General features: G+C 38.3%; 1 long non-coding RNA gene across 1 annotated transcript in view; it reads left to right on the top strand.

Annotated features, from left to right (window-relative positions):
* Nucleotides 1-9,395, top strand: part of LOC125613530 — a 19,791-nt gene extending 10,396 nt beyond the window's left edge. Inside the window, exons 2-3 of the long non-coding RNA XR_007344062.1 lie at nt 1,028-1,030; nt 9,382-9,395. This is a non-coding gene — a long non-coding RNA (uncharacterized LOC125613530). The remainder of the gene's footprint in view (nt 1-1,027; nt 1,031-9,381) is intronic.
* Nucleotides 9,396-9,655: the final 260 nt, after the last annotated feature.

Here is a 9,655-nt window from a genome sequence, read left to right as displayed (position 1 = left end):
CGCGGCGGGCGGAAGGACGAACACTGGCGCCTGCGCGTCCCACTCGCAGAGCTGCCGCCCGCCATTTTTAGAGCTGCTCGGAGACCTGGGAAGGAACCCGCCCCCGTTTCTTCACCCAGGCCCCTCCCCAGGTCGGGGGCTAGCTCTTCCCTCCCTCCGCTCCAGTTTCCCGCTGCCCGCCAGGCCTGCTGCGGAAACGGGAGGGAGCGGTCGCTCGGAGCCCTGCTCCAGCCCCTCCCGGTCTTAAGGAGAACTCCAAGCTTTGCATTGTATTAGCGATTTATTGTTGGGGAGGTGCTTTCCTCGAGCCAAGGGGAGTAGGTTCCCAGAACTGTTTGGGACCTCCCTCGCCACGGCTCTGGACGGAACACTGCCCGCTCCAGGCCGATTGGCGTCGTCCTGCCTCTGAGTAGCAGTCTCTCCGTGGTGCCGGCTTTGCATAAGGCGGCAGCATTGGCTAGTTAGTGAGCCGGGAATGCAGCTAGACTGGGAAAATAGAGACTCAGCTTTGGAATTCGGTTTCTCCTACTGCAACCTAGTAGTATTGTCAGTGGTTCTGAAATGGACGTGAGACTCTTAGCCCTCCAGTGGGCTAGGGACAAAGTCACTACTGTGAAATCTTGACCCAGCTGTTTTGTTGGACCCCACAGCTTCCCTTGCTCTCTACCTGCCTATCCCTGACCATGGCTTCTACCTTTCACCTGCTTTCAACTTTTTACAACAAAAGTGAATCCTTACTCTCCCAGGTCATCAGCCCATTTGTGACTCAATTCTCCATCAGAATAGCCTGCTCTGTTTCCAGTATTACCTTATACTCGCTCAACTCCATTATTCTTGAGGGCTAATCTCTAGTTATCATCCTTGTTCCTGGTTTCTGTTAGGCGTTGGAAGGTGGTGTGTGGTGGCTTTTCACTGAAGGAAGTCGGGTATGAATTTGTGACTGGACTTGCATAGATTTTTAGATAACACTATTTATAGATACATATTTACTAGTCTCTGGTTGACTTCCTATTGTTACTCTGCAAAGCGTGTTTCTAGCTTTCCTTGTTAAAAGTGCCAGTCCCAAACCAGGCTAAATAGATGACTTCGTCTAGTTTCCTGGGCTCAAAGCTGTGCAATTCCAACAATGGGTTGACATTCTCTCCATCTTCAGACATCTGTAACCATGATCCCGACCAGGATCTCAAAATTTCTCAGCAAATTAAGGCATTCCCTCTGCCCGTCTCTCCACAGCCTATCCTGCCTAAATGATGTGTAATGATGTGTGTCCTGCTTTTCAAGTTCCTTGTTCCATTACTATTTTCCTATAGTGTTACATCCTCAGTATTCAGTATTTTATTCTCTGGCTTCTTCCTTCTGTTTTTCAAGTTTCCATTGTCTTAAAGGAAAAAAAAAAAAAAAGTGCTGTCTGTTCCCTCCAGTTACTATCAACCTTCCTTCACAGTTAACACTTCTCAATCCCTGGATCTATACTTACCTGATTTACTGGTCTCTGATTCCTTTTCTAACTTCACTTCAGTCTTCCATCCTGTAGTTCAACCCCTAGCTCTCTGTTATGTAATACATTCTTTCTCTTGAAAGTCTCCCCAAAATTATTTTTTTAATCTTCCTACCTTTTCCTCACAGGTACTTTCCAGGAAGCTCCATTGCAAAATTAAGCATTTAAAATAATTAATTCTCTAAGACAGGCTCAGTGTTACCTGCCTGTAATACCAGCTACTGGAAGGGTGAAGAAGGAGAATAACAAGTTTTAGGCCAGGTTCAACAATGTAGTAAGACCCTGCCTCAAAAGCAGATGAATGAAAGAAGGGCTGGGGATATAGTTCTGCAGTAGAACACCCCTGGATTCAATCATCAATACTGGAAAAATAAACAAACTAACATTTTATTTCTCTTATTTGAACATTCTAATCTCCTAATAACATTTCGATTTCAGCATAGTGCAGTGATTAAGAACATGGACTCTGGAACCAGACTGTTCTGGAAAGCTGTATGACTTTGGGCAGATCTCTGTGTCTCAGTTTCTTCATCTGTAAGATGGAAATAGCAATAGGATTGTTGAGTATTAAACTATTTAATATATTAAAATGTCATCTGTAGCCAGGTATGGTGGTACACACCTATAATGGTAGTTTCTCCAGAAGCTGATGCAGGAGGATCACAAATTCAAGGCCAACCTGGGCGACTTAGGGAGACCCTGTCCAAAAATTAAAAATGAACAGGCCAGGGGTATAGAGCTCAGTAGAGTATTTGCCTAGCATGTGTGAGGCCCTGGGTTCAGTCCCCACCTACCACCACCATCAAAAAAATCCATTTGTGTTATTACAGTGATAATATTTTGCTAAGTATTTTTTAGCTTCTCTCCTCCCCCTCAGCCCTTTACCCCTCATCTCATGCAGGCAGGGCCTCTTGAGGCATGTGCTATACCACTGAGCTATATTCCCAGCCTAGCACTTTAAAAAAAAAATATTTAAAAATTATCCAAGAGCATAAATAGTCAACTTTCTAAGTATGTAGAAACCTAACACGTTCTTTATTTTGCCCTCACACAAATTGAACTGGTGTTTGTAAATAATTACGTAATCCCCAGGTTCTAAATTATAAGGTCACACTTGACTTTTTTTTTAACCTGAGTCCCATCATATCCTAATTCATTCAGATCCCTTGCTTTTTTTCTGCAGCCATCTTCATCAAAGCCCTTCACTCCCCATCTCTTCCCATTGCCTTACACCACTATTGTAATAGTTACCTGAACAGTTCAGATCCTTCATTTTCCTCCCTTTAAAAAAAAAAAAAAAAAAAAGCAATATTGTATACTTACACAAAAGGTCTCTGTAGTTTCTTATGGATTATAAACTATCATCTAAAATATGTAATGTGGGGTCTGGGGATGTGGCTCAAGCATGCTTTTAATCTCATCTACCACCACTTTGTCTGAATATAGTTAAGAATGGAACTCAAGGGCTGGGGATGTGGCTCAAGCGGTTGCACGCTCGCCTGGCATGCGTTCGGCCCGGGTTCGATCCTCAGCACCACATACAAACAAAGATGTTGTGCCCATCGATAACTAAAAAATAAATATTAAAAATTCTCTCTCTCTCTACCTCTCTCTTAAAAAAAATGTTTAAAATACATAATGTCATTCAAGGAATGCCTTGATGTTTTTTCCAGTTTATCTCTGTTTTGTCACAAATTCTTCATACCAGCTGATTTGGTCTGATCAATCATAAATGTAAGCAAAAGGCAGATTCATTCATCCTTTAGCTATTTGGTAAAGTAATAGAGATTCCATAACATGATGAATTCATTGCAGGATTACATATTTCCCAGAAGCCTCTGCTTTTAAGAATTTCTTAAGATTCCAAATCCCTTGGCAAAAATTTTCAAACACGGCTTTTTTCATTAACAAGTCATAGATATGCTTGAAATATCAAAAAGAAGGATATGCCTTTTAAAATACATGCCATTAGACCTTTATTTCAACTCAGTCTCTTGGCCCACCTCATCCAAAGTTGACATTTAAAATTACAAACAGAAAAATGCATTCCATATTCTATGAAATTGGTAGACATTGAAGAGGAGTTTCTATGGTTTATTTTAAAAAGACTTTTTATATACTATTGTCTTAAATTGCCTTTGATATTTTCCTTGCATATATACCAAATCATAATGTGTCTAACAATGTATTCGATCTAATTAACCAATAACATGAGGAACTTTGTTTTATAACACAAAGAACTAGTTTGTGACTCTATAGAGAGTATGATTCCTTGAAATTTTAGCTAAACTTTTGCCTTTTTCCTCTCTAGATAATGTTAGCTCACAAAACAATTCAGTTCTGCTTAAAATTAAGAGATTCAACCAACTTTTTAAAAATATTATTTAGTTTTTAATAGACATTTATTTTATTCATTTATTTATATGTGGTGCTGAGAATCGAACCCAGTGCCTCACACATGTCAGGCAAGCGCTCTACTACTGAGCCACAATCCCAGCCCAAGATTCAGTCAACTTTGATGATGATAATGGTTATGTTCTTTTCACATAAAGGCATTTTAAAGAAATATTTTTATGAATTATTCTTCCTTTACACTACTTTTTTGCAGATATAGTTCCAGATGCAGCTACTGAATATTTAGACCAAAGAAACGTGTTCTGTCATCTGACCCTACTTCCTTATCCCTTCACTTTTATCACTTTCACAAACCCTGTGTTTTGGGGATCATGACAACTTCCTCTTTTTTATTTCCCAAACGAAGTATTCTTACTTAATATTTTTTCACTTGGTTACAGGAAATTTGATGTTGCTTATATTTTAAAAATCAGATCCTCAGCACCACATACAAACAAAGATGTTGTGTCCGCCGAAAACTAAAAAATAATAAATATTAAAATTTAAAAAAAAAATCAGAAATTATTTTCCTTTTTCTACTCTTGCAATTAAGATGTGATGCCAGTTGGTGGCAGTAATATGCCATGGTGTCCCCTACCAGTCCATAATTGGGTTAAATCATGAATTTTTTTCCTTTTTTTTTTTTTAACTCAGAACATAATTCCTTCCAAAAATGACAAATCAATTCTGCCTCAAAGTTTATAATAAGATGTATCCAAATTACCTTTCCTTTTAGAGTCAATAACATGGTTGCAGACAAAGTTCTATCCCTAAAAATGTAGAGGACCACAACTACTCAGATATTTAAAAAAAAAAAAAAAAAAAGGAAATAAATCCACAGGCAGAAGACTGGAACTAACATGGGAAGAAACTAACGGTTTCCACACGTTATTTAAGGTAGAGATTAAAGTATCAGTAGAACAACAATTTGCTTAGTCCAAGTTTTAGTGCAAGTTTCTTGGTGTCCTTGGAATTTCCACCTCATTTCAAAAGGCCTGGCCCACTTTTGGAAATCATCCTTGATCAAATAAATGTCTAAGACATTGTTTCCATACACACAGAGAAACCAATCTAACAGACAGTTTAGCACAGCCCTGTCACAAAATAAAAATTAAAAAGGGCTGGGGATGTAGCTCAGAGGTAGATTGCTCCTGGGTTCAACCCCCAGTATCACAGAAAAAAAGAAAGAAAAGAAACATTAAGTTTAGTTGGTCAGTATAACTAAGTTTGAATCTACTTTCATTCAGAAGCCCCAAGGCATTATCTAGTACTCAGTGAAACTGAATGGGAGTATGAATTGATTTTTTTTGTTGTTTGCTTGCTTGCAGTGCTGGGGATGGAACTCAGGGCCTCATAAACAGGTACTCTACCTAGCCCTGGATTAAAAAGTGTTAACAAACAATAAAATAAATCTGTTACTGAGTACCGTATGATAAATGAGAGGATGAACAATTACAACAAAAGCATTCCAACAACCCTCTCTGAGCTTGACAGCAGGAATGTTCAACCTGTTTTCCTGGATTTAATAGATGAATAGTTTCTTAATTCCTCATCATTATCAGATGTTTACCCTTCCCACCAATATAAATCATCTCTGGGTAAAATATTTTATGGAAACATATCTAAATGATTTTCCTATGATCTTTTACTGCATCTATTTTATAACCAGGTTTATTTTGTAAAAAGAACTTTTATTATAAATATCACATGCATATGAATGACCTATTGAAACAATAAAAAGTGACTTGCTGTTATGGTTTAGATGTTAGGTGTCCCCCAAAAGGTCAAACCTGTGAGACAGTGCAAGAAGGCTTAGAGGTGAAATGATTGGATTATGAGAGCCTTCATCTTGACTATGGTAATGGTTTAACAGGTATACATACATGAGGAATGGAACTGACCGTCTATGGACTGAGACCTCCGAAACTGTAAGTCCCCAAATAAACTTTTCCTCCTCTAATTGTTCTTGTTGGGTCTTTTAGTCACAGCAGAAAAAAAAAAAAAAAATGACTAAAACACTTGCCTATCTCTTTACTCTTGTTCTTAATTCTCCCCAGAGGCAGCCACTGTTATCTGTTTCCAAAAGCTTTTAGGCTTTCTCTTTAATCTTAGTGTTCCTAGGAAAGAAAATATAATTACAAGTTATCAGGATCAGAATTGCAGACCTTTCCTTCTAAATCAATGTAAACAATCAATAAATAAAATTAAATATAAATACCTTCTGTCAATGACACTGAGGTAGACGTATATTGAGTAGCTATTGCCATTTATGACAGACATTTGTTATTTTGTTGTTTTTGGTGCAATTTTATGGATATAGGATTAACACAATAAATTTATAATTTGATGAGCTGTAACATGTATGTATACCCATTAAACCATTACCACAATCAAGATGACAAATATATCATCTCTAAAAGTTGCCTCATTGGCCTTTGTAAACCATTTCTCTTCCTTTATTCATCCCAGGCAACCACTCATCCGCTGTCTGTCCACTGATCTGCTTTCTGTTATTATAGGTTAATTGAATTTTCTAGAATTAAAAAAAAATGGAATAGTAAGTACAACATGTACTAGGTTTGGTTTGGTTTTGCTTTTTTGTATTGTTTCTCTACTCAATATAATTATTTTGAGTTTCATCCATGTTGTATTAAACATTCATTCCTTTCCAGTACTGCTGTGGTACTCCTTTGTATGATCATACTACAGTTTGTCAGTGTACCTACTGATGGACGTTTGTATTCCAGTTTTGTCTTATAGTAAAGCTGCTGCAAACACTTAGACATTGTGATTATGCATTACCTGATCTGGTCTTGAGGTAAACTAAAATAGCTGTCTACAAAGCTAGGGCCTTCAGAAGCCAGAGAGGTAATATACAAAAGTGGGAAGAGGGACAGACATAATAAAAGCAACAATTTAAGCTCTGTGATGAACGGTGAACTGGCACTAGGCCTCCACACTGGGAGGGGTGGACACTGAGATCTCAAAGAGGAGAGCTCACACCCAGTCTAAAGTCAGCAGCTGCTTCTCAGAGCCAGCTGATAGTCGCCACCCTAGCCAGTGTTGCCAGACCTTTTTTTTTTTTTTTTAATCACCCAAAGAGCTGTCACAAATCCAGATTTCATGTGAAGTTTCTCAGGGTGTTTTGTTTTGTGTTTGTATTTAAGATAATATAATTTTCCTCCATTCCCAAGTATGGAAACAAATGAAAAATAAGATTTTAAAAAATCTGACAGAAATCAAAATATTGACTTGTATAAAAATCCTGATATTGGGCTGGGGTTGTTGCTCAGTGGTAGAGCACTTGCCTAGCATGTGTGAGGCACTGGGTTCGATCCCCAGCACCACATAAAAATAAACAAATAAAATAAAGGTATTGTGTCCATCAACAAATAAAAAAAATATTAAAAAAAAATCCTCTCAGTGGTAGAGCGCTCGCCTCACATGTGGAAGCCACTGGGTTCAATCCTCGGCACCACATACAAATAAAATAAAGGGGGATAGGGTTGTGGCTCAGTGGCAGAGTGCTCACCTAGCATGTATGAGGCACTGGGCTCGATGCTCAGAACCTCATAAATGTAAAATAGAGATATTGTGTCCACCTAAAACTAAAAAATAAATATTTAAAAATCCTGATATTTACTTAATTGGGTATTAAATATAAGCAGTTCCTTGATTTATTCTTTCCGCTTTTGATCATGTTTGAAATTTTTTTAATAAATAAAATTTATAAAAAATTACATTGCATAAAGCCAATTAAACAAAGAGGTAAGGTTTAGCAAATGTACTTGTTACCCACAACCAGATATATCACCCAGTCAAAAGCAGAACTGGACAACTTCATAGATTTTTGGTCTGCCACATAAAACAGAAAATTTGTTAAATCCTACAGACAAGAGGGGAAAAAAAAAAACAGAGAGAAACAAAGTGAGACAGAAACAAAAAGCCCAGAATGGGCTTAGTGTTTCAAATTTGGTTCCTTCTCCTGATCTCAACTGTTAGTGAAATTATTCCTACTTCCCTAGAAAGTAAGAGGCTGAGCTCTTACCATTTTTTTTTTCCTCATGGGAGTGGAAGTTTTCTCTCTGATACGAAAACAAAAACAATAAGAGATTTAAATGTTTCATGAACATGGTGATATGCTACCACGATCCCCCTGAGTAAGGATTTGTCCCAGCTATTGAGCCTGCTGTTGACCCAGTCTTTGGTGCCTTTAGAACTGTTGCATTTGCAGACTGTCACCTTTGCTAAGGTCCTCTCCCAGCCTGGTCCACATAGCAGTTGGGGATCAAAGTGGGAATATAAGAGACTGGCCAACTTGGGACAACTATAATAGTCAATTTGAACCTCCAAAACTCCCTATGGGACCTGCACAATTTCTCTCCCCAATCCTGTTTTCTTTCCCACTCTTCTACAAGCGTTTAATCCAAAGGGCACTCTCCAAATACCCTACCTGTTCATGTCTTGTCGTCACCTTCCCAGGAAACCCAACCTATAACTGTTGAGGGCAAGAATAAGGTCTGAAGGAGCAAGCAATAAGATGGGGTTTTGCATATGACCATTAGATGCCTACCTGACATTGAGGGCTCCTATCACAAGGTTACAGTCTAAGTGTTAAAATTTTTATGGATGGTTAATGGGGTTGGTACACCAGTGGAATGGTATATATGGGGAAAATGAAAATTATAAGAACAATGGAATTGGGTATTTCTCTGGACTAAAAATGTGATTGTACTGGGATATAGGGCTTTTAGGAGATAATTCAGGTTAAATTAGATTGTAGCAGTGAGCCCTAATATAATGGGATTCATGGCCATACAGAAAGAGGAAGACAGCTGTGTCTCTTTGTGAACACACTGAGGAAAGAATGTGAGAGAACAAAACAAGAAGATGGTGGTCTTCAAGCCAGGAAAAGAACCTTAACCAGGAACCAAATGAGCCAGCACCCTGAAACTGTGAAAAATTTCTCTTTGTTAAGCAATCTGTCTAAGGTGGTTTTTTTTTTTAATATTTATTTTTTAGTTGTAGTTGGACACAATACCTTTATTTTATTTATTTATTTTTATGTGGTGCTGAGGATCGAACCCAGGATCTTCTGCCATTTAGCTACAACCCCAGCCCTGTCTATGGCATTTTTAAAAAATATTTTTTTTAGTTTTAAATGGATACAATATCTTTTTTTAAATGTATTTATTTTTAAGTGGTGCTGAGGATTGAACCCAGTGCCTCATATGCATGAGGAAAGCGCTGCACCACTGAGCCCAGCCCCAGCCCCTGTCTATGGCATTTTGTTGTGATAGCTCATGGTGACTAAGATTATTGTTTAGCCGGATGAATGTACTGGAAATAAGTTAATGAAAAGCTGAGAGTGATTAATCTCCAACTGAAAGCTCAAAGTGACTCCTTAGTACCTCACAAAAAAGAAGAGAAAAAAATCTCCTGAAGTAGGAGTCCAGAATAAGCCAAAGAATGAATTCAGTCAGAGTGAGCTAAACTCCAGTCAAGACAGGCATATTAAGCTAAGAGCAGGGTCTTAGTTGAGAAAGAATGGGGCTTGACACATCAGATGAGGACATTTCCAGAAATGGTCCCCCATTACTCAGAGATGATTCAGACATGTCTCTCCATTAAAATAATAAGTGTCTCCTCTTTGCCCTCAAGATTTGCTCACAGTTTCTCTCTTTCCAGTAGGCCTTAACTAGTGTTAAGTCTCAATATGCTGGATATTGTCATTCAGGAAAGGACCTATATCCCAAAAGATCT

The sequence above is a fragment of the Marmota marmota genome, unplaced genomic scaffold (genome assembly GCF_001458135.2).
Source record: "Marmota marmota marmota unplaced genomic scaffold, marMar, whole genome shotgun sequence".
NCBI classification, from domain to species: domain Eukaryota; kingdom Metazoa; phylum Chordata; class Mammalia; order Rodentia; family Sciuridae; genus Marmota; species Marmota marmota.
This window is presented reverse-complemented; position numbering and strand designations above follow the sequence as displayed.